The 25,453-nt window shown below is 38.2% G+C and overlaps 1 protein-coding gene across 4 annotated transcripts in view; it reads left to right on the forward strand.

The window, feature by feature from the left end:
• GABRG3 (gamma-aminobutyric acid type A receptor subunit gamma3) overlaps positions 1-25,453 on the forward strand; it is a 725,624-nt gene that overhangs the window by 224,645 nt on the left and 475,526 nt on the right. The window lies entirely within an intron of this gene.

The raw sequence follows: 25,453 nt of genomic DNA on the forward strand, positions 1-25,453 counted from the left end.
TTCCTCCTTCATCCTCCCTGGCCCCAAGCCCACCTACTAACACTCTTACCACCCACATTTTGTCACTGTTAGCATATGTACTCCTTATGGCCTCCAGAAATTCTCTAATATCTAGTTAGGGCTTGAGATTTGGACTGACCAATCTAATACACAAAATTGTTTTGGTTTAGTATTTTAGGGTTTGTTTCAGTCTTCTCAGGCTACACTAACAAAATACCATACACTGGGTTAAACAACATAAATTTATTTTCTCACAGTTCTGGAGGCTGGAAAGCTCAAGATCAAGGTGCCAGCTAACTTGATCTCTGGTAGGACCTCCCTTTCTGCCCTGCAGATGGCAGCTTTCTCTATGTGTCCTCACATGGCACTAATCCTATCTCATTGGGGTCCCACACTTATGACCTCACTTTAGATTTAATCACTTCCATAAAGACCTTACTTCTAAATAGTCACTTGGGACATTAGAGCATCAACGTATGAATTTGGGGGAACACATGTTGTCCATAGCAGGGTTGGAAATTCCTCTCATATCAGGTGTTACTTTTAGCTACTAGATTGCAATGACTCTGCTTACAAGAGCCCCATTTTCAACCTTCATGACATGGAAGAGGGAAGTAAGGGCCTAAAGAGTTGAAGGGCCAGAATTCAATAAATTCCTCCATATCTCGTCATCAAATCTATTTATCTCCTACATTTCAGTATGGAGACATTGCAAGCAGGCACCTGGAAGGAGGAATCGTTTGTTAAAAGCTGTTTTTTAAGCTCTGGTCATATGCCATTGACAGCCACTGAGAGCTGCTCATATCATGCAGGCAATTTAGGGAATGTTGTTGGTGGGGAGTCTAAGATCAACATACTCATGCTGCCCCATGCCAAATCTTCAGAGTCCTTCATTCTAGACTTTATTCATCAGGGAAGGAAAAACTGATAACAATCTTCTTGCCAGTATACACCCTGTTTGTTAAGAAGTCTTATCTAGACTCACACTTGGGACTGAATTTGTGTGACAGATATATCCTAATACAAATAGCTGGGCATAGAACAAATAAGGAAGGCTATATTACAGATGTGTGTTAGGGCCAGAAACACAGACTCCATGATTTCCATCTGAATGAATTGCTAATTCTATTTGTCCTGTGATAATGCACTTTCATATGTACACAAAGCCATCTCACCACACATATGCATCCTAGCCACATCTTTCTGGAGGCGATTGTTCCTTTCTCTTTATGTAATATATCAATGATAAATGATTATTCATTCACTTACGTGTATTTATTGAGTTGTTGTTATGTGTAAGCACTCCCCAAAATGCTGTCTAAGCAACAACAAACCAAAGACTCCAGCACTCAAAATGACAAATTTTGGTCATATTCAGATTATAAGGTCCTACTTAAATATTTCTAGACTTTTTATGCCATATATGCCATATAAATAGCAATCTTTTCCATCTATTTCTGCACACAAGAAAATACAATGAATTCCTGAAATGACGAAATGCATAAGATTTCCATAATAGTATACAGCTTAACATCAATGAAAAATATATGTAATTCCTAATGAGAGTTAGTAGTAAACAGAAAGCAACACAATTGAATGTTGACACAGATATTAGAATAACATGGAGAAGCTAGTAAAAACTGCAGACTCTGAGGCATCCTTGCAAATCAACCCTGGGGATGGTCCCTGGCTACAAGTACTTTCTATAGTTTCTCTGGCTGATTTTTACACTGCAAGCTTTGTATTGGAATGCAGACTGGTATCTGGACCTAAGTAATTTGCTCCTACAAACTAGTCTTGTCAGATTTATTATTAAAATGTATATTTATTCAAAATTACAGATAGTAAAATGTCATGGACCTGAGAAATTATTCTCAAATACTCAAGACTTTGGGTAGTCAAATCCATTAATCATACAGTTTTACTGGCTTTTATTGTTTTCCATAAATGGTGTTTAAGAGGATGAACTCAGGAAACACAGACCATGCTCTGAATCTGTGTGTCCTGATGCCTGGACACCTCTGGGCTTCCACTACTACTTTATACAGTGTAGGTAAGTAACGATTCCTGCTTCCCACTATGGTGCTAAGATTTGAATGAGATGGCTTAAGGAGGATGTTTAGCTGAGAAGCCAGTATAGAGAGGAAAGAGCTATCCACACAGCCATCAATAAAAGAGATTTGTGCTGAAGTCCAGGGACCCCACTGGACACCCAGCTGTGCACAGCTGGATTTGCAACTGCTGCAAATCAAGAGTGGTCCTGCTGTGAGGCAGGCATTGTGTGGGCTCCGTGGTCCAACTAGCAGGGTTTCCACTTGACAGAAATGAGTTGCTCCTGATTCAGGCCCCTAATGGGCAGCTAATGTTTACAGGAAACCTACAAAAAAAAATTCTTTGGTACATGAGAACATAGTCTTAGGGTGGCATCAAGCTAAATAGAGCAAAAAACAAGAAAATAAAACTTCAGCTTTTATGATTTATTTTTAGTTTTTAATGAAGAATGATCAGTTCACATTAGAAGAGCCTTAGGTGGTAGATTTCTTTAAATCCTTGATTTCTACTTATGAAATATTATATTACAGATGAGAAGTTTGTTTGCTTTCAATTTTTTCCTCCTGACAAGCAGTGAAAAGATCAGCTGGATTTTAAATGGATTACAAACATGCTTCATTTCTTTCTAATAGGTATGTTATCATGTTGCTGAATTTCTCAATGATAAGAATATAAAAAAGTTGTCTTTACCACCCACCCCCCACCACCACATAGCCACAGAAAGACTGGAAAGATAAAACAAAGCAACACAATTGGGTTTGGCTTTCAGCTGGCATTTCATTCCTCATCAAGATGAAGAGAGTGAGAACTGACTGATGGAATAATAGTGTGCTCGAGGTTGCACAGCTAAGCAGAGGGAGCTGCACTGAGAGCAGGTAGTTTTGATCCCCACTCCCTGATTTTATCCAGTACTGTGCATTTAATTAACAAAAGGGCTGTTTTGAAGGTGTATTGAAATGGTTTGGGGCCTTAAAAACTTTCAGAGTATATTTTCCCCCTGTTTTATTGATATGTAATTGATATATAACATTGTATTAGTTTGAGGTGTACACAACATGATGATTTATGTATGTATATATTGCAAAATGGTCACCTCGTATGGTTACAATTCTTTTCTTGTGATGAGAACTTGTAAGATCTATTCTCTTAGCCACTTTCAAACACACAATATACTATTAACAATAGTTAATGTTACAGTTATTCTTAACTATAGTCACCATGTTTATACATTACATCTTCAGAACTTATTAATGTTATAACTGGAAGTTTGTACCTTTTAGTACAAACTTCACTCATTTCCCAACCCCTTCTCCCCATGGCAACCTGCCCCTGGCAACCATCAACCTGTTCTCTGTATCTATGAGTTCAGTGTTTTGTTTTTTCTGATTCCATGTATAAATGAGGTCATATGGTATTTTTCTTTCTCTGGCTGACTTCTTTCACTTGGCCCTGGAGGAGTAGTCCCCAGGTGAAGATTCCATCTCAGCCCTACTCCCAGGGTCTTTGACCATGTGGATCATAGTTCTGCATCCAGGAAATATGGGCAGTACTCTCAGGTTGTGAAGTTTAAAGGAGGCAGTGCATGACTGCTTCAAGTTTGAGGTATTGAGCATACTAAGCACTCAATGACTTCTGCAGCTCTGGTTGTTGCTGGACTTAATATTACTGTTGTGTCATAAAGTGAGGCTTGGTGAGGTGAAATGAGCCCAAGAACACACAGCTAATAAGTGGTAAAAGACAGATGTCTCTCCAACACTGGAAACACGGAGTGGGAGGAGGAGTAGATGGAATGACCCTTTTGGTTTCTTCCAAGTTTCTTCTATAGGAAACTCTAGAAAGAACAAAAATTCCATTCCATTTAAAAGTTTACATATTAGTAACTGTTTCTATCCTGAACAGCTCTCAGCATGGGATTTGCCTCTTCATTTTGTGAACAAGAAGTTGGTGTTAATAGGAGGGCTGGTTGAGGAGGTACCAGTGGAACTCTCCCCAGTAAAATAAGCATTCACCTATTTCTTTAATTATTGGCTTCTTTAAGTGAGTCTTTACTTGATCTTCAGGGTAATGTGGATGAAGTGGCAGCTGCTTATGCCCTAGTGAGAGAGACCCTCACAGGTGATGCCCTTAGGAAACACAGCAGTGGAGCTCACACTTGCATTTGGGGTTGGTGTCCAATGGAGCACATACAAGCAAACATCAAAAATGCATTTTATGGACACTGTATCACAAAAAAGGATTAAGGATAGATGGAGCCAAAGCTTATTGGAACAAAATAACTGCATGCTGACTGAGAGCTTTTTTATTTTGATATTGTGGTTAGAATGAGAACAATTGTATTAATCTGGTTCTGGAGGTAATGAACTTTTGTTTTGAAGGAAATTTGTTTCTTACTGCAACAAAGCAAGATTTCCCAGAATATATCTCAATGCTAGGATTAACTGGGTTCCCATTTGATGGTGCCTGGATGAAAGAAAATGTGTCCCCTACTGGGAGGGTAAGCACTGCAGCTTCAAGTGAAATACCCACTTATAAACTTCTGTGACTGTTTTGTCTTATTTTTGTCCTTTATTCTTCCTTCCCCTTTCCCTCCCTCCTTCCTCTCTCCCTACCCTTCCCTTCCCTTTCATTCCCTTCCCTTCCCTTTCCTCCTCCCTCCCTCCCTCCCTTCCTTCTTTCCTTCCTTCCCTCACTCTTTTTCTTTTCTTGTTTTTTTACTTTCTTTCTTTCTTTCTTCTTTCTTTCTTTTTTTCTTCCTTTTTTCCTTGTCCTATGATATTGCCTCCATCTCCTCCAAACAAACAAACAAACAAACACAAAAAAAAAACAGAAGAAAAAGTAAGATGAATATTTACCAGCTTCTCTGAGACCCTACAACAAAGAAGTTGCAGCAAATACAGTTCAGGAAGTTTTATTTCCTGGCACTGTATGTGTGCAGCTATGGCATGTTACATTTAAACTTAATTTATATGGGTAGGTGTGGCTTTCCCTCTCAGTATAAATCATCTAGCTATACTATGAGGTTGAATTCTATGATCCATACTAGAAAAACGGTCTCATCCATCTTCATTCCTAAAATATATTCTCCATTTTGGGAATTTTACATGAAATAAAATGAGGAAATCACACATTTTTTTCCCCCAGAGAGTGGCATGTTAATCAAGTGTTTAGGATTTCTCCAAATGTCAGATACTTCATAAATGACTTGAGAAATATCCCTAAACACAGCAGAAACAGACCCTTCCTTCAAGGAGCTTACATTCTGGCATGAGAAAGAAGAGTAGCCCCTTTGACCTTTTAGAGGAGGGGCTCAGAAGAGTTTTTCTCTAAGAGTCCAGATGGTAAATGCTTTAGACTTTGTGGACCATTAGGTCTCTGTCACCACGGCTCACCTGTGCCCTTGCTGTTGGGAGAATGGCCAAAGTCAAAAAAGATGAGTCTGCAAACAAAGTGCAGTTAAGTGGAGGTCATCATATTTGAGTCAGAATGAGGTCCCGACTCCACAATGAAGCTTCTTGTTGTTAGGATAATTGCTAAAGACTTTGTGAATAAAGTCAGCTAAGCAAGTGTGTTAATTTAATGGTTTAGTTTTTAAAGGTTGAATTTCGAGTTAATTGTTTCTATATCACTAGGAAAGGTCAGGTGTGAAGGAGAATCCAGCCCTGGACAATGTTAATGGCTCTAGGTGTTCCTTAGGAGCCACAGCCGCATTCAGCTGTGTAAACATGTCCTAAGGCCTTGCACCTTCTCCAGCCCTTCCCTTTTGAAGTCTTTTCCTTTGATGCTTCTCTCCTGCATCTCCCACATCTCCCCTTTTTTCTTTCATTTGGCAAAGCTGGAGGGCAAAGACAGAGACTCAGGCATATTCTCGGCTTCCTTGCTGTCCTCTTCTCCAGACTAGGTATATGCAAAGTAATAAGACAAAGATTAATATAAAAATACCAATTGCAGAAAAGCTTAAGCATTTTATATAATTCATTGGATTCAATTCCAGGATTCGATTAGTTATCTCAGATAGAGAAGGAGCACCAGAAATCATCTCAAGTTTATTTTGAATGTTTCATAGATGTCCTTTTGCAATTGAGCTGTATCAGCAGAGGTGTTACCTTAAGAAGGTGTCCAAGCACCAGGTCCCATGATATCTTAGATTGATTATATACCTCGTGGGTGACACAAAAGGTGGTTATGTTCCCATCACATTGAAGCTTTATCTGTTGTAAACTAATCAGTTGATCTCCTAGAAAAAGAACAGCTTGTTGCAAGTCGGATAATTGGCTCTCTATTCGGCTATCAATCGACCATTGGCTGTTCCACAGCCTTTCTGAATCTTGATGCCAGTTTTGTACAAAGTGAGTGGTTTGTACAGTCTGATGCAGTGCTAAACTGGCAGATGCTATAGCTGTCACAGCTATAATCCCAAGTACAGCAGTTACCAGTAAAACTACAGACTGTTGGGTGTGGTGTAAGACACGTTTCAATATTTCATCTATGAGAAACATTTCAGGGGAGTGTTGCCAAGACCAATCCATGATTACAGTCATCCAAACCCCATTACGTGCCTTAAGGATATATAAGGTTTTTTTTTTCCTGGTTAAAAGAAATAGTAGAATTAAGACAAGTACAAAAAGTACAATTATGGCAAGTAAGAAGACCATTATCAGGGTTCTAATGAGGCATGCCTAACATAAACAGAAAAGGAAGTTTGACACATGCTTGAATTTTATGAGCCTCATTTAATCTAAAAGAGATGGAGAATTTATTTGAAACATTCATTAAATGGCCTTTCCAAGCAGCCATACCTAAAAATCCAGTACCAATTTTCCAAAGTTCTGAATGAACTGGCCCATCAGGTAAACATGGGCTGTGGGGAGTCATCCCTCCTTCATGACGTGCAATGGGTTGAGATGTTATATCCAAAATGATGTAGTCTTGATATTGATGCCATCGGAGCTCTTTTTTGGAGTATTTGGTTCGAGCAGATCCTACAGAGGCCCAATTAATGATGTTTCCTTTGGAAGTATCAAGAAGAACTCTACCAACCTCTCCTCTACAGAGCTCCCAATTAACCCATTCCTCAGGATTTATAATCTTTCTTAATTGATATTGAGGCAATTTATGAAGGTGATCATATGTAATTCTTTGACTTCTCAGGGAGACTCCCTGTAGTAAGTACAATATAGAGACATTAGCCCCATTGGGTATTTTTGCTCTCCATGCCTGTGAATGAAATGTAACACAGTGTTTGCCTATTCCAAAGCATATAGGTGGCTCATCTGCACCTACAAAATATTTAGGGATTACTTTTCCTTCTTCTGGTTTAAACGGGCCTCTATTATCATAAGGTCCAAGCAACCAGATTGAATCATTTACAAAAACTGGGAAAGAGGGATCATCCCATGTAATCAATCTATTAAGAGGTGGATTTGGAATATAAGCCCAATATGTGTGATTCTCTTTAGTGCTCACAGTTAAAGTAAGAACCGGCATCATGGCAATAAACAGAGTAATAGAAGTCTTGGGTGTTCCTGTTTTTTGGAGGATCTGTTCTGCTTCTAGAGTCTTCATCTGTCCCCATGTCGTAGGTTTGGCTTTTGTTTTTGTTTTGTTTTTTTTTTCTGTTCTTTTTATCTCTCGCTTCAGGCTTAATTTTTCCATATCTTTCTCCAGTGGTCGAAAATTGCCAATTCTTTTTCTTTTCACCCATCTGTTCATATTGTGGTCTCAATTGCCGGGCTGGGAGCCAGATATCCCTGTTATCTGTGGATACAAGAGCAAATTCTTGACCCCACAATTTAACATACCCAGGGCACCATTGGTTATTATCATTTTTCCAAAATATTGGTTGTGAAAAGGGTCTGGTATTAGATACTGTGTGATGTTTTTCTGCTACGGTGAGTTCTTGTTCACCTCTTAAATCCAAAAATTAAGTGTAAATAATGCTTTCATTAATTGATTCTTTGGATTCAAGGCCACATCCCCTTGTTTTTGCTTTTGTAACATGGTTTTTAATGTACAATTAGAGGGGCACCTGGGTGGCTCAGTCGGTTAAGCGTCCGACTTCGGCTCAGGTCATGATCTCGCGGTCCATGAGTTCGAGCCCCGTGTCGGGCGCTGTGCTGCCAGCTCAGAGCCTGAAGCCTGTTTCAGATTCTGTGTCTCCCTCTCTCTGACCCTCCCCCATTCATGCTCTGTCTCTCTCTGTCTCAAAAATAAACATTAAAAAAATTAAAAAAAAATAATGTACGATTAGCACAATCAATAATAGCTTGACTTTGTAGATTATAAGGAATGCCTGTAGTATGATGAATGCCCCATTTTTGGTGAAATATAAGAAAGGTGTGAGAAGTATAAGCCAGGCCATTGTCAGTTTTAAGATTCTGGGGGAGTCCCATGGTGGCAAATGCTTCTAAAAGGTGATGAATAACATGGGCTGGACTTTCTCCTGACAAAGGTGTAGCCGATATAAAACCAGAATATGTATCTACTAATATAGGTACATATGCAAAGCAACTGAATTGTGGAACATGAGTGACATCCATTTGCCATAAATCATTAGGTTGTTGACCTCTGGGATTCCCCTTGAGAGTATGGAGGAATGACAATAGGCCCATAAGTGGGGCATGTGTGATAATTTCTCTAGCTTCTTTAAGGGAAATAGAAAAGTATTTACTTAAGCCTTTACCATTAAGATGAATCAGACTATGTAAATCTTGTGCTGTAATAACAGGAGCTTCCAATAAGAAATCCACTGTTTCCTTCCTTCTAAGATCATATGTGAGTGATGTATATAGGATGGGATCAGTGTTGGAGACAATGTTGGACATGAAAAAATAAGTCAGACAATTCTGAGCCATCTGAATAAATATTAATGGTTTCCAAATTCTCAATCACTTGTTTAGAATAGGCTGAATCCATTACGATATTGATGGATTCCTATTAGGCAAAAGAAATATGGCAAAGAGTCCAGATTTTTGTACTGAGGCATATGAGGATTTTATATATTTAGAAGTAGGACCATAATATGCATAATAACTGGATTTGTTGGCATCTGTGAAATAATTAGGCCCACTTACAGGTACTGATTGTACAATTTGAGGCATGATAAAGGAGATGGTTTTGATAAATTCAATTAATTTGGATTTAGGATAATGGTTATCTATGTGACCTATATAATCCACAGCTCCATATTGCTGTGAAATGCATTGCTGATATGCCGTGGATATTTGTGCATGAGACAGATGTACTATAATTGTCTCAGGGTCTTGGGTTGTTATTTCCTTAAGTTTCTCCCGACCCTTAAAAATTAACATTCTTATTTTGTCTAAATATGTAGATAATTTTGTAAAGGCTTTGTTGGATAGAAATATCCATTCTATGATTCTATTAGCCTGACAAAGTACTCCTGTGGGAGAATGAGGTGATGGTAAAATTAACAAGGAAACAGGTAGTGAGGGGTTAATTCGAGTAACCTGACTGGAAACAATTTTTTGTTCAATTCATTGTAATTCTTGGGATGCTTCCGGAGTCAATTTTCTAGGGCTTTTTAAATTGGAATCCCCTTTAAGTATATCAAAAAGATGAGTCAGTTGATAAGTAGGTATACCTACAGCAGGACGTTTTCAGGTAATGTCTCCTAATAACATCTAGAAATCATTTAAAGTATGCGAGGTATCTCTACGAATTTGAACATTTTGAGGCATTATTGAATTTTGTACTAATTTTTGACCTAAATAGAATAAGGGATCTTCAAATTGAATTTTGTCTTCTGCAATAATGAGGCCATATTCTGAGAGGGTTGCCTGAGCTGTTAAAAAGAGTGCATGTAAATCATGTCAATCGGGTAAAGCTAATAGGATGTCATGCATGTAATGGATGATCTTAGCATAAGGAAACTGAGATTGTAAATATCAGAGAGGTTCTGCAACAAAAAGCTGACAAAGAGTGGGACTATTTAACATTCCTTGAGGTAAAACTTTCCATTGAAATCTGCTTATGGGATCCTCATGATTAATTACAGGAACAGAGAACGCAAATCTCTCCAAATCTTTAGGGTTTAAGGGAATGGAGAAAAAACAATCATTAAGATCAATAATTATAATTTTCCAATCTCGGGGGATAGCAGCAGGCGTTGGAAGTCCAGGCTGTAGAGCCCCCATAAGTTGTATGATTTTATTTATGGCTCGGAGATCAGTCAGAATTCTCCATTTTCCAGATTTCTTTTTTATGACAAAAATCGGAGAATTCCAGGGGCTAGTTGAAGGTTCAATATGGCCTGCTGTAACTGTTCAGAAACTAAAGATTTTAAAGCTGCCAGTTTTTCTTGAGAAAGCCACTACTGCTCTATTGACATGGGCTCATCAATAAGCCATTTTAAAGGCAGCGTATATTTTTGTTCTCTGGCAGTGGCCGCTAGGATAAATTTGGATATCCTAGCCTTGTGGCTTTATGTTTGGGGAAAATATTGAGGGGTGTTTAATGCCTTGTTGATTTTTATCTAATCCCTTCAGTGGGTCATATCCCATGGCACACATTATATTTTTACTTGGAGTAGATATAGATGGGATATTAATATATGCACCCCATTGTTGAAGTAAGTCTCTACTCCACAGATTAATGGCAATTTAGCCACGTAAGGTTTAAGAGTTGCTATCTGGGGATGCCTGGGTGACTGAGTTGGTTGAGCATCTGACTTTGGCTCAGGTCATGATCTCAAGGTTCATGAGCCCAAGCCCAGTGTCAGGCTCTGTGCTGACAGCTCAGAGCCAGGAGCCTGCTTCAGATTCTGTGCCCCCCTCTCTCTCCACCCCACCCCTGATTGTGCTGTCTCTCTCTGTCTTTAAAAAATGAATAAACATAAAAAAAAATTAAAAAAAAGAGTTGATATCTGATCCTTGGGTCCTTCACATCTCATAATCTGTTGACTTCTTTTTATTCCCCTTAAGGAGCCAAGTCCTGTAAAAATTACAGGTACGTTTTCAACAGGCCAAGATGAAGGCCAAAACTTTTCAGATATGATGGTAATGTCAAACTTCAGTGTCTAAAAATCCTATAAAAGATTTATTATTAATTTTAAGATGTATTTTGGGGAGAGGATCTTTCAAAAAACAATTGCCAATATAATTGTTTTCCAGTACTGCCAAAACCTCCAGTTCTGATAACAGGTTTGCTTTGGCCCTCTATATAAGGAAGAATAAGTAATTGAGCAATTTTATCTCCTGGTTGAATAGTATAAGGGTTATCGGCCAATATCATAACTTGAATTTCATTTTCACAATCACCGTCAATAACACCAGGATGCCCATGAATACCTTTAAGTGTAAGACTAGTCTGTCCAAAAATAAGGCCTATTGTGCCTTTTTCCAAAGGCCCATAAATTCCTGTTCTAACTTTAATGGCACCTAAACAAGGCTGTAAAACAACTGGGTCCATAGCAGGGAGATCTAAGGCAGCACTCCCAGTTGTTGCATGACGGAGGTGTGTGACCTGTCGATGTTGTGGTGTTGAGACCCATTGCTGGCTGGATAAAGGCTCATTTTGTTTGTTGAGCCCTGAGCTAGGCCCCATGAGAAGTTTCTCTGATTTTGATCAATATTAGAAGATGGAAGAGGATGCCCATCTTTGTGATATTTGGAATGGCACTGATTGGCCCAATGGTATCCTTTTTTACAACAAGGGCATAAAGCAGTTGGATATACTAATTTAGATTATCAGTATTGGTATTATTATCATTATGCCTGTATTTTTTAAATTTGTCCTTTATTTTTCCAGTCTTTTTTCATATGGCCAATTTTTCCATAATCAAAGCATTTGGTGTTAGATTTAAAAGGGCCTGTCCCTCTTATAGAGGCCGCAAGGAGGTTCATATGGTAACGTGGGGTACCAATATCAGCACATGCTTTCACATAGTAAGCCATGGACCCAGCAGCCACTCTTACAGGACAAAGAGCTCCCTGGCATTCTGAATTAACATTATCATAAGCCACAATAGGAAGCAACAAATCCCTTAGGCCTGCTTGAGGAATTGTTTTAGCCAAAACATCTCTTAATCTTGCTACAAAGTCAACATAAGGTTCAGTATTTCCCTGTTTAACATTTACAAATGAGGGGGTAACCTCCCCTGGAGTAGCTGTGCCTTGCCAAGCCATCTTATAGCAATTTTGTACCTGTAGTATTGCTTGATCATTCATACCACATTGATCTCTTAGTTGAGAATATTCTTCTTGTCCAAAAAATTGTTCTTTGTCAATAAGAATATTGTGAATATTTCTTTCCCCTTGAATTTTTGTCTGATCTTCCCACCAAGTTATAAATTGTAAATATTAAGCATGGGATAAAACAGTTCTAGCCAACATTTCCCAATCTTTAGGAATCAAGAATTCGGCGTCAGCAAACACTGAAAGTAAGCCTTACTTAGAAGGAGAGTTAGGGCCGTACTGGGCACTAGCCATTTTAAGATCTTTCAAACATTTTACAGGGATCTGAGAGTATTCAGCATTACAGCCTCCATTAGGATATTGTGCATTTGGTGGAAAAGCATTCAGAGTAACTGGAAATATTTCTGATACCCTTTGTATCAATTCTAAATCTCCTTCCTCTTTAGCCCTTATCAACCCTCGCATCAGAGGTGTAATGATAGGGCCCTCATGTTCCTTGGAAGGAACTATAATGTGAGGATGGTCATTAGAAAAAAGATTGGAAGTGACTGGATAGACAGTCTTTCATTTAACATGAGTAGGAATTTGTGTATTTTCAGGTAAAGGAACAGGGTGGGGGCAGGAGTATACTTTATTATAAGAGGAGGCAGTAGTATCCGAGTTATCATTTGTGGGTGGCGGTGGAGGCCATTCCGGTAAAGTATCCTCAGGTGCTATAGCCTTGATTTCTTCAGAGGAAGATTCATCCTCAAAACTATCAAATGTAAAATCCAAATCATCTCCTTCTTGATGAGTTTTTAATTTAGGTGAACTTATATTTTGCTCTGAATCACTGTAAAGGCTGTAAAGCCATCTCAATTAAAGAGCATAAAGACCAAACTTTTAAAGAAATGATATCTCCATTTTGATGAGTGTGTCTAAGTGTTTTCATAATTAGTCTCCATTGTTTAAGGTTTAAAAGATTTTTTCCAGAAGGGTTAAACTAATAGCAATGTTTTTTAACCAAGTGCCGGAGCTCATCAAAAGTTCCCCTTTTTACTTTTACTCCTGAACTTTGCAATAAAGTACGAAGTAATTTAGAGTAAGCTTCATGATCATGAGACTGGTTTCCCATACTTCACTATCCCAAAACCGGGACTCACCTGTCCTATGGTTTTGCTTTGGTCCTCTGCAACTGTAAACTGAAGTAGTCTCAAAGACTGTTTGCCATGCTGTATCCTGCCAACTCATGCCAAATTTTGCAGGGAGTATGGCTGGAGTCGCAAAAGATAAGTCCACAAAATGCAGTTAAGTGAAGGTCGTCATACTCGAGGCAGAATGAGGCCTCAACTCCAGAATGAAACTTCTTTTTATTAGGATAATTGCTATAGACTACGTGCATAAAGTCAGCTAAGCAAGTGTGCTAATCTAATGGTTTAGCTTTTCAAGGTTGAATTTTGAGTTAATTGGTTTCTTTATCACTAGGAAGGGTCAGGTGTGAAGCAAGATCTGGCCCTGGACATTTTTAATGGCTCTAGGCATTCCTTGGGAACCACAGCCACGTTCAGCTGTGTAAACATGTCCTAAGGCCTTGCACGTTCTCCAGCCCTTCCCTTTTGAAGTCTTTTCCTTTGATGCTTCTCTCCTGCATCTCCCACATGTCCTCATAGTGAAAACAGCCATGAACCATATATGAATGGTGGGCATGGCTGTGTCCAAGGAAACTTTATTTACAAAATATCCTTCAGGTGGACTTGACCTGAGAGCCCTAGTGTGCTACCCCTAGGTTATATTCATCACTCCCCACAAAAATCTTTACTTAGGGATTTGAGATTTACTTCATTTTAAATTTTTTATTGATGTTGTCTATATTCGCTACTCCTTTTAGCTATTTCTAGCTTTTTATCTCATCCATACTTTATGAAACACAGAGAACAGCATCTCCCACATTCTGTATAGATACCCAGCCATCTCTACACATATCCTTGAGAATAATCCCCACTAATCTAAACAAATATAAAGCAGAGAGAAGAAATAGAGCAGAATGTTTGCCTTTAGCTTCTGTCAGCTGCTTGACTAACTACATCTGCTTTGATTTCTAAAGAAGAGATTTAAAAAATTGTTCTGTGTTGAATATTTGTTGGGTCTCTGGCAGTACACTGTTTTTTGGACATGCAGCTTCAGAGCATGGCTACTATTGCTTAAATGTGGACAGGTCAGGAAGAGAGTTAGAAAAGCAAATACTCCGGGGTGCCTAGGTGGCTCAGTCGGTTGAGTGTCTGATCTCTGTTCAGGTCATGATCTCACAGTTTTTGAGTTCAAGACCAGCGTCAGGCTCTGTGTTGACAGCTCAGAACCTGGAGCCTGCTTCAGATTCTGTGTCTCCCTTTCTCTCTACCCGTCCCCTGCTGGTTCTCTCTCTCTCTCTCTCTCTCTCTCTCTCTCACAAAATAAATAAACCTTTTTTAAAAAATTAAAAAAAGCAAATACCCAGCAGGATAAAGCATCATAAATTCAGCCAACAGAACTTAACATAGGATGCCACTGGAGTACATGGAATGAGCATCTAATCAGCTGGGGTGTGCGTGTGTGTGTGTGTATGTGTGTGTGTGTGCGTGCACGTGTGAAATAAGAAGAGATAAGGAAGAAGGAATACAGAAGGAAATAAAAAGAATAATCATGCTGAGCAACAAACAGATGGTCGTCTGCCCAAGGACAGTAGACCATAGTCCATAGTATTTATGAACACTGAGAACTTCTTCTTCTTAAGAGTTTTGGTCTATATAAATAACTTAGAATCTTTGAGGCTTGGAAACTTGGTTTAGGGCTAATTCTTAGGATGGCAAAAAGATCCTACAAACATCCATGGGCTTCACCATTTGCTAGGTTCCTTTCTAGGGTCTGGACAACATGCCCACATTACCAGGGACTGTCCACCTCTGTACAAGACCTCTGAGGACCACAGAAGTAAGGCCACAGGAGCCTTAAGAAGGGGGCAGAGTTGAGGTGAATGTTGAATGGTAGCTAAAGCAGAACAAAGGCTCCCTTTTTCTCCTCAGCCTCCAGAAACACCTATAACTCTTTTGAACTTTCCTCTCCTTGATTGCAGACCACAGAGCTAGTGTCTATTTTACCAATGCTAAAAAAATGAGTTTAGTAACAAGAGTACTCATGAACACATTTCCCGACATGGGAGGCTTTTAACTTTCTGGTTCCCATAGTGTTCGATGATGCATTGCCCTTTCTGTCTTCTCCCAGCCAAGGATTCCTCCCAGCTTTGGGTTGTTTGCAGTTATTTGAATTAATTCTCTATCACATTCACACACCTGTACACACAAATGCAGACACTAGTGCATGCTCAGTTTCAAACTCACAATCTAAACTGATGTGGAATTGTGCTAGCAGTGAATTGCCAACTATGAGGAATGCCACTCTGATATTTCTCTTTATAACAGTAAGTGCAATAGAGAATATTACTGACAGTGCTCTTTCTTAGAACATACAATGACAGTAGACCATGATTCAGTTTGAACATTTAAATATTGAGATTTTAGAAGTAAAGTGCCAGCAGAGTAGGAGGAGTAGCATTCCCATAGCTCAGAAAGAAATATTCCCTATAGACTATGCAGATGCCCCCAGGGACAAAGGAAGGAGGTATGGGGACAGTCCTGGGGTAAGTATCTTGCTTGACAATGTGGTTTGTCAAAGCACATCAGAAGGCCAGGTTCCTAGGAATGTATTCCTTGTTTTCTCTCACCCCAGTCTCTCCAGAGTCCTTAGAAGATCCACTATTGAAGTGTCTCCTTAAGGACCATGTTCCTGTCAATCAGAAAGTAGACATAAAAGAAAGGTTGATGAAATACAACAGGCCAGCTCTGAGACTGTTGGGAATATATTTTTGTTATTGTGGAAGCCCGAGATAGAAAGAGACCTGGAAGAAAGTGAGCCAGTGAGGGAACTCCAGGCCCAAACTTGCCTGTATCTGGACTCTAGTCATGTGGGTCTCCTTGTGTCCACTGAGAGGGCCAGATGTCATCGCTACTAACAGAAGCTGGCCATGTGAGATAGTGTTTTGTACATGCCATCATGCCTTGTCTTCCTTCAGTCATCTCTTCACCAGGTCTGTGCCACACAGAGCCTTCTACAGAACCCAAGAAAACACTCCATATGCCCAGAATCACAGAGAGCCCTGAGCGAACATAAATATGTATTATCCTCAAACCACAGAGATAGATTTAACTGTACCCTTTTGGAAGCCCTCTTTCTAAAATGTAATTTGCCATTTGGTGTTCTTAAATACAGTTCATCAAATATAAGTTGCTGTGTGGTCCTTAAACAGAGGGCTGGTTGGGATACCCAAAAGGTCCTCTGGCATGGCTTTAGTGCTGGCTACAATGCCAAGGGCTCCTGAAGGTGGACCTCTCTGATGTCTGATATCTTATGTCTGCTTGTTATCATTTCATTCTCTCTCCTCCCTGATCTTATGCTCTCCTAACATTTTGATGCCATCAGTGGTATTGTCTATTGTAGTTGCCTCTGTTTCTACTTAACGTTTCTAAGCTTCCAGCAGCTTGGAACTCAGAAAACAAATCTTACAGTAAATCAGAACTTGAGGAGCTTGGGAAGATGAAAGAGCTCTTTTTCCTGTCCTTCATTTATCAACTAGATGTCATACACACCCAAGTCAATAAACTGGAGAGTGATTCAAAGACTGGAAGATAAACTCCATAAGATGTATATAGAAGAAGCAACTACATCTGAAAGGTTAGCAAGGTCAGAAAGGCAGAGGAAAGCTGCCCACAGGAGGAAGGGAGTGGAGAAGCAGAGGAGAGGGAAGAGAAATGGACCCTCACACCAGGGAGCTCACATAGGGAAAACTAATCCCCATAATTTTTGGCTTTAAAAACCAGAGGGGCTGAATTTCATGTGTTTGTAAAACAAGTGGGACTTGGAACCTGAAACATTGGAGGTCAGTTGACTCAGCACTAACGGAGCCAGGATGGTGAGAAGTAGCTGGTTGCCACCTTTAAAGAGACAGCAGCCTGCATGGGAGAGGCAACAGGCAAACAGAACAAAGATCTGCTCATATTGATTTCTGAGCATGTTGGGGGATTTCTCTGTGAACAAAGGGAGCTGCAGGCACCATTTTTCTCCCCCAGCCCGCAGGATAAGCACAGAGACACCTGTTGGAGGTAGGGATGCACAGACACTTACTACCTAACTTGCTAGCAGTGTGCCAAGCCTATAAGTTCTCCGCAGGACAGGCCCACTCCAAGCCTTATGGTCTCAGTCCTGGGCTCAGGGCAAATTTTGTTAAAACTCCATGGGCACCCTCACCTCAGTTGCCAGGTGCACAGCTGCCACCAAGAGCCATGTACCTCTGCCACACTTAGCTGTTCTCCCCTAGCCACTCTTAGCTTGCACCCCCAGCTACAAATGCATGCCTTGTGGAGCCATGTTATCATGCCCCTGCACAGTCTGGTGACCACAGGCACCATCTCTCACCCTGTCCAACCATTCAACCCTGGCTGCTATCATGGACCATGCCCACCTGTCATGTACACAGCCTAGGCTGAGCAGGTACCCTGCCACTGCAATGGACTAAAAAAACACACTGTACCCAGCTGCATGCACCAACCACCATCTGACTTTGTGCTCAGCCTTGTGCTCCTGGCTGCCCTGGCACACAGCCCCTAGCCACCATAGCATTAAAGATGATCCAGCATAGAAATAGTGGCCCAGTGCACATTTTGCTACTCTGCCCTGCACTACTGCCCTGCTCCCAAGTTCTCTGATGTTCACGCACCCCCAGATCTGACCTACTAGTTCCCACTAACACCACAGAGAGTGAGCACGGCCCACAATAGGCAGAGTCAGTGCAGACGATGGCACGGAGGAGAAAAGTGACTCAGACACAATAGCAGGATGCAAGCAATACACATAGGATACTCTTCTGAAATGCCAGGTTCTGGTGCCCAGGGAACATTGCACTCTAGGCCACTCCAGAACCTCTTCTTCATAAAATCATTATTTTTAAGAGGAGAAGACACAGCTGAAATTCTTAACACAGAGAAATAGACACAGAGATGCAGACAAAATGAGGAAACAGAGAAATTTATCCCAAATGAAAAAAACAAAAAACAAAAAACAAAACAAGTCCATAACCAGAGATCTAAGCAAAATGCATATTAGTAACATCCCTGATAAAAAAAATTTAAAACAATGGAAGTAACAAGACTCACTAGACTTTGGAAAAGAGTGGAAAGCATGAGTGATATCCTTCCACAGAGATAAGAAAAAACATTTTAGAAATAAAGGGTACAATTAATTTAAAAAGAAACAGGCTTGATGGAATGAACAGCATGCTTGAAAAAAACAGAGGAATGAATTCATTCTAGGTCATTCTAGGTCATTCATTCTAGGTCATTCATTCTAGGTCATTCATGACCTAGAAGACAAAGTAATAGAAAGTAATCAAGCTGAACAAAAGAGAGAGAAAAGAATTATGCAAAAGGACAATATATTTAGGGAACTAAGTGACTCCAGTGAACATAGTAACGTTTGTATTGTACAAGTCTCAGAAGAAGAAGAGAGAGAAAAGGGGGCAGAAAAGTTATTTGAAGAAATAATAGGTGAAAACTTCCCAAATCTGGGGAAGGAAACAGATATCTAGATCCAGGAGGCACAGAAAAACCTCAACAAAATCAACAAAAGCAGATCAACACCAAGATATATTGTAAATAAATTTGCAAAATATAGTGATAAAGAAAAATAAATCTTAAAAAAGCAGGGCAAAGAAAGACATTAACTTGCAATGAAAAGCCCATAAGGCTAGCATGAGATTTCTCAACAGAAAGTTGACAATCCAGAAAGAGGTAGCATGATATATTCAAAGTGCTGAATGGGAAAAATCTGCATCCAAAAATTCTCTATCCAGCAAGGCTATCATTCAGAATAGAAGGACAGATAAAGAGTTTTGTAGACAAAAACTAAAGGAGTTCATGACTACTAAACAAGTACTGCAAAAAATAGTAAAAGAGAGTCTGAGTGGAGAGGAGAACCAAAAGTGACAATACAGAGATAGGAAACACAAAAGTAGTAAAAATGAATATTTCTGCAAAAAATCAGCCAAGGAAATTACAAAAAAGGATATAAAATATAGTAACATAGACCTAAAATGTGGGGAGGAAAGGAGAAAAGAATGGGTTCAAATTTAAATGATCATCAACTTAATATAGACTGCTATATGCAGAAGATGTTATGTACAAATCTAATGGTAACCATATATCAAAAACTACTAATAAACATGTAAAAAATAGGGAGAAAGAAATCCAAGTATACCACTAAAGAAAATCAGCAAAGCATGAAAGAGAGAGGGATCAGAGAAAAGATCAGAGAAAGTCTTAAGAAACAAACACAAAACAAGTAAAAAAAAAGTTGCAGTAAATACATATCTATCAATAATTACCTTGAATGTAAATAGAATAAATGCCCCAACAAATGACACAGGGTGACAGAATGGATTTTAAAAAATGAGATCCATCTATATGCTGCCTATAAGAGACATATTTTAGACCTAACAACACCTGCAGATTGAAAGTGAGAGGATAGAGCAATATGTATCATGCTAATGATATCAAAAGAAAGCCAGAGCAGCAATACTTATAGTGGACAAAATAGAGTTTAAAATAAAGACTAAAACAAGAGACAGAGAGGCACACTATAAAATAAAGGGGATAACTCAGCAAGATGACATAACAATTGTAAATATTTATGCACTCACCATGGAGCACCTAAATGCATAAAAGAGTTAATAATAAACATAAAGGAACTAATTGATAATAATGCAATAATAGTATGGGACTTTAACACCCCACTTATATCAATGGACAGATCATCTAAAGAGAACATCAATAAGGAAGCAACGGCTTTGAATGACACATTAACAGATATATTAAGAACACCCCATCCTAAAACAACAGAATATGCATTATTTTAAAGTGAACATGGAACATTCTCCAGAATAGATCATATCATAGCCCATAAAACAAACCTCAACAATGTCAAGAAGACTGAGTGATACCATGCATATTCTCTGAACACAAGGCTATGAAACTAGAAATGAACCATAAGAAAAAATCTGGAAAGACCACAAATACTTGGAGGTTAAATAACATGCTACTAAACAATGAATGGGTTAACCAGGAAATCAAAGAAGATATTAAAAAGTACATGGAAACAAATGGAAATGAAAGCATCATGGTCCAAAACCTCTGGGTTGCAGAAAAAGTGGGTCTAAAAAGGAACTTTATAGCATTACATATTTAGCTCAAGAAAAATCTCAAATAAATAACTAACCTTGCACCTAAAGGAGCTAGAAAAAGAACACCAAAAAAACCCTAAAAAGAAGGGGTTTCCAGAAGAAGGAAATAAATGATAAATATTAGAGCAGAGTTTTGAAGGGACACATGCACCCCAATATTTACAGCAGCACTACCGATAATATCCAAAGAACCCAAATGTCCGCTGATAGATGAATGGGTAAAGAAGATAGAGTATTACTCAACAATCAAAAGGAATGAAATCTTGCCATTTGCAACTATGTCGATGGAAGTAGAGGATATTGTGCTAAGTGAAATTAGTCAGAGAAAGACAAATATCGTATGACTTCACTCATATGCAGAATTTAAGATACAAAACAGATGAACATAAGGGAAGGGAAGTAAAAATAATATAAAATCAAGGAGGGGGACAAAACATGAGACTCTTAAATTCAGAGAACAAACTGAAGGTTGCTGGAGGGGTTGTGGGTGAGGGAATGGGCTAAATAGGTAAGAGGTTGGGATGAGCACTGGGTGTTATATATAGGAGATGGATGAATCAGTGGAATCTACTCAAACCATTATTGCACTATATGCTAACTAACTTGGATGTAAATTTAAAAATAAATTAAATAAACAAATAAATAAGTAAATAAATAAATAAATAAATAAATAGATAAATAAATAAATGTAAAAAAAAAAAAGGTTATAGCAGAAATAAATTACACAGAAACTAAAAAGACAATAGAAGAGATCAATGGAACCGGAAACTGGTTTCTTGAAAAAAATCAATAAAGTTGTTAAACCTCTAGTCAGACTTATGAAGAAAAAAAAGAGAGAGGAAGGACTCAAATACTAAAATCATAAATGAGAGAGGAGAATTAACAACCAATACCACAGAAATATAATTGTAAGATAATATTATGAAAAACTATATGCCGACAAAGTTGGCACCTACAAGAAATGGATAAATTCCTTAAAAAATATATAAATACACAAAACTGAAGCAGAAAGAAGTAGAAGATTTGACCAGACTGATAACTAGCAAAGAAATTGAATCAGTAAAAAAATAAAAAAAAAAAACTCCCAGGAAACAAAAGTCCAGGACCAGGTGGCTTCACAGGCAAATTCTACCAAACATTTAAATGAAAGTTAATACTTATCCTTCTTAACATATTCCCAAAAAAATATAAAAGGAAAGAAAACTTCTAAATTCTTTCTATCTATGAGTCCAGCATTACCCTTATACCAAAATCAAATAAACACACACACACACACACACACACACACACACACACACAAAACTAACTACAGGCCAATATCCCTCATAAACATAGATGCAAAAATTCTCAGTAAAACCCTAGGAAACCGAATTCAATAATATGTTTAAAAAATCATTCACTGTGATTAAGTGGGGTTTATTCCAGGTTTCAAACTTGGTTTAATACTCACAAATCAATCAATATGATACATCACATCAATAGGAGAAAGAATAAGAACCATATGATTATTTCAATAAGTGTAGAAAAAGCATTTGATGCAGTACAACATCCATTTAGGATAAAAACCCAATGGAGCACCTGAGTGGCTCAGTCCGTTAAGCATCCAACTTTGGCTCAGGTCATGATCTCATGGTTTGTGAGTTTGAGTCCCATGTCAGGCTCTGTGCTGTGCTGTGCTGACAGCTCAGAGACTGGAGACTGCTTCAGATTCTGTGTCTCCCTCTCTGTCTTCCCCTCCCTCATTTGTGTTCTCTCTTTCTCTTTCTCTCAAAAGTAAATAAAAGTTTTTAAAAATCACAACAAAATAGGTTTAGAAGGAACATACCTCAATAGAATAAAGATACTCTATGAAAAACCCATAGCTAACATCATCCTTAATGAGAAAAAACTGACAACTTTTCCCCTAAGGTTGGGAAAAAGGCAAGGATGTCCACTCTCACCATTGTTATTGAACACAGTCTGGAAGTCCTAGCCACAGCAATCAGACATCAAAAAGAAATAAAAGGCATCTAGATGGATAAGAGAAAAGTAACACTTTCACTATTTGCAGATGACATAATACTACACGTAGAAAATCCAAAAGACTACACCAAAAAAAAAAAAAACTGCTAGAATTTATAAATTCAATAATTTGCAGGATACAAAATCAATGTACAGAAATTGATCATATTTTTATACACTAATAATGAAGCAATGGAAAGAAATTAAGAAAACAATCCCGTTTACAATTGTACCGAAAATAATAAGATATCTAGGAATGAACTGTCCAAAAAGGTGAAAGACCTGTACTCTGAAAACTATAAAAAAACTGATGAAAGATATTCAAGACAACACAAAGAAATGGAAAGATATTCCATTCTCATGGATTGGAAAAACATTGTTAAAGTATCTACATTACCCAGAACAATCTACACATTTAATGTAATCCCTACCAAAATACCAAAAGCATTTTTCACAGAGCTAGGGCAATAATCCTAAAATTTGTATTGAACTACAAAACCAAAAATAGCCAAAGCAATCTTGAAAAAGAAAAGCAAAGTTGGAGATAACACAATTCCAGTCTTCAAGTTATATTACAAAGTTGTAGTAATCAACACAGTATGGTATTGGCACAAAAATAGACACATAGATTAATGGAACGGAATAGAAATCCCAGAAATAAACCCACAATTATATAGTCAATTAGTCTTTGACAAAGCAGGAAAGAATAGGAAAAAAGTCTCTCCAAGAAATGTTGTTCCTAACAGTGTTGGGAAAACTGGATAGCAACATGCAAAAGAAAAATATCAAACCAATTTCTTAAATCATACCCAAAAATAAACTCAAAATGGATTAAAGACCTAAATGCGAGACCTGAAACCATAAAAATCCTAGAAGAGAAAACAGGCAGTAACATCTTGGATATTGGCATAGCAATATGCCAATTTTTCTAGATATGTCTCTGAGGCTTGGTATACAAAAGCAAATATAAACTATTGGGGCTATATCAAAATAAAAAGTTTCTGAACAGTGAAGGAAACAATTAACAAAACTAAAAGGCAACCTGCATAATGGGAAAATATATTTGCTAATGATATGCCCAATAAAGGGCTAGTATTAAAAATATATGAAGAACTGATATAACTTAACACCCCCCAAAAAACAATAATCCAATTAAAAATCAACAGAAGACACGAACAGACATGCCTCCACAGCAGAGATCCAGATGGGCAATATACCCATGAAAAGATGGTCATTATCATTTATCATTAGGGAAATGTAAACCAAAACTACAATAAAATATCACCTCACACCTGTCAGAATGGCTAAAATCAATAACACAGGAAACAACAGGTGTTGGTGAGGATGTGAAGAAAACTAAACACTCATACACCGTTAGTGGGAATGTAAACTGCTGCAGCCACTGTGGAAAACAGTGTGAAAGTTCCTCAAAATTTAAAAAGAGAACTACCTTATGATCCAGCAATTGCACTTCTGGATATTTACAATATTTACAATAGCCAATACTATGGAAGCAGCCCAAATGTTCACTGATTGAGGAATGAAATCTTGTCATTTGTGACGACATGGATGGAGCTAGAGAGTACTATGCTAAACCAAATAAGTCAGACAGAGAAAGATAAATACCATATGATTTAATTGATATGTGAATTTAAGAAACAAAACAAATAAGCAAAGAAAAAATGAAAGAGAGAGAGAGAGAGAGAGAGAGAGAGGAACCAAGAAAACAGACTAAACTATAGGGAACAAACTGAGGGTTACAGAGAGGAGGTGATTGGGGAAATGGGTGAAATAGGTGACAGGGATTAAAGACTTCACTTGTCATGATGAGCACAGAGTGATGTATGGAAGTGTTGAATTATTATATCATACACCTGAAACTAACATAACTAACTGAAATTAAATTATGTTAACTAACTTGAATTAAATTATAAACTTAACTGTAAATCATAACCTGAGAAATTTAAGTTCATGGAAGGTCCAGCTTATATCTTGTTCCTGGTGTGGAGTCTGCTTGGGATTCTCTCTCTCTCTCCTTCTCTCTCTGCCTCTCCCTTAACAAATTAACAAAAATAATTCCTGGAACAAATAAGTGATTATAGCAAGGTTGTAGGATACAAGGTTAATGTAAAAAAAAAAAATTAGTCCCTTCCTTATACACCAACAATGAACAAGTGGAATTTGAAATTAAATGCACAATACAATTTACATGAGCACTCACAAATAATGAAAAACAGGTATACATCTTTGTTTTAAATGTTTATTTATTTATTTACTTAGAGAGAGAGAGACAGAGAGAGAGCAGGAGAGGGGCAGAGAAAGAGGGAGAGAGAGAATCCCAAGCAGGCTTCATCCTCTCAGTGCACAGCCCAATGCAGGGCTTGAGCCCATGAACCATGAGGTTACAACCTGAGCCGAAATCAAGAGTTGGACACTTAACTGACGGAGCCACCCAGGTACCCCAAGACTTAGGTATTAACTTACAAAAAATGTAAAAGACTTATATAAGGAAAACTACAAAACTGTGATAAACAAAATAAATAGATATGCCTTGTTCATACAATAAAAGGACTCAATGCTATCAAGATGTCAGTTCTTCCCAACTTAATCTATTGATTTAATGCAATCCCATTCAGAATTCCAGAAAGTTATTCTGTAGTTATTGACAAAATTATTCTGAAGTTTATATGGAGAAGCAAAATACTCCAAATAGCCAACACAATATTGAAGGAGAACAAAGTTGGAGGACTGATGCTACTCAAAGTCAAGACTTTTCTTTAAAGCTACAGTAATCAAGACAGTGTGGTATTGGTGAAAAATAATCAAGTAGATCAATGGAGACTAGCTCCATTTTCTCAGAAATACATACATCCAAGGAATATACATGTATATTCAATTGATCTTTGACAACGTTAACAAAAGCAATACCATGGAACAAAGATAGTCT

This window comes from Leopardus geoffroyi, chromosome B3, assembly GCF_018350155.1.
Source record: "Leopardus geoffroyi isolate Oge1 chromosome B3, O.geoffroyi_Oge1_pat1.0, whole genome shotgun sequence".
Taxonomy (NCBI): Eukaryota; Metazoa; Chordata; class Mammalia; order Carnivora; family Felidae; genus Leopardus; species Leopardus geoffroyi.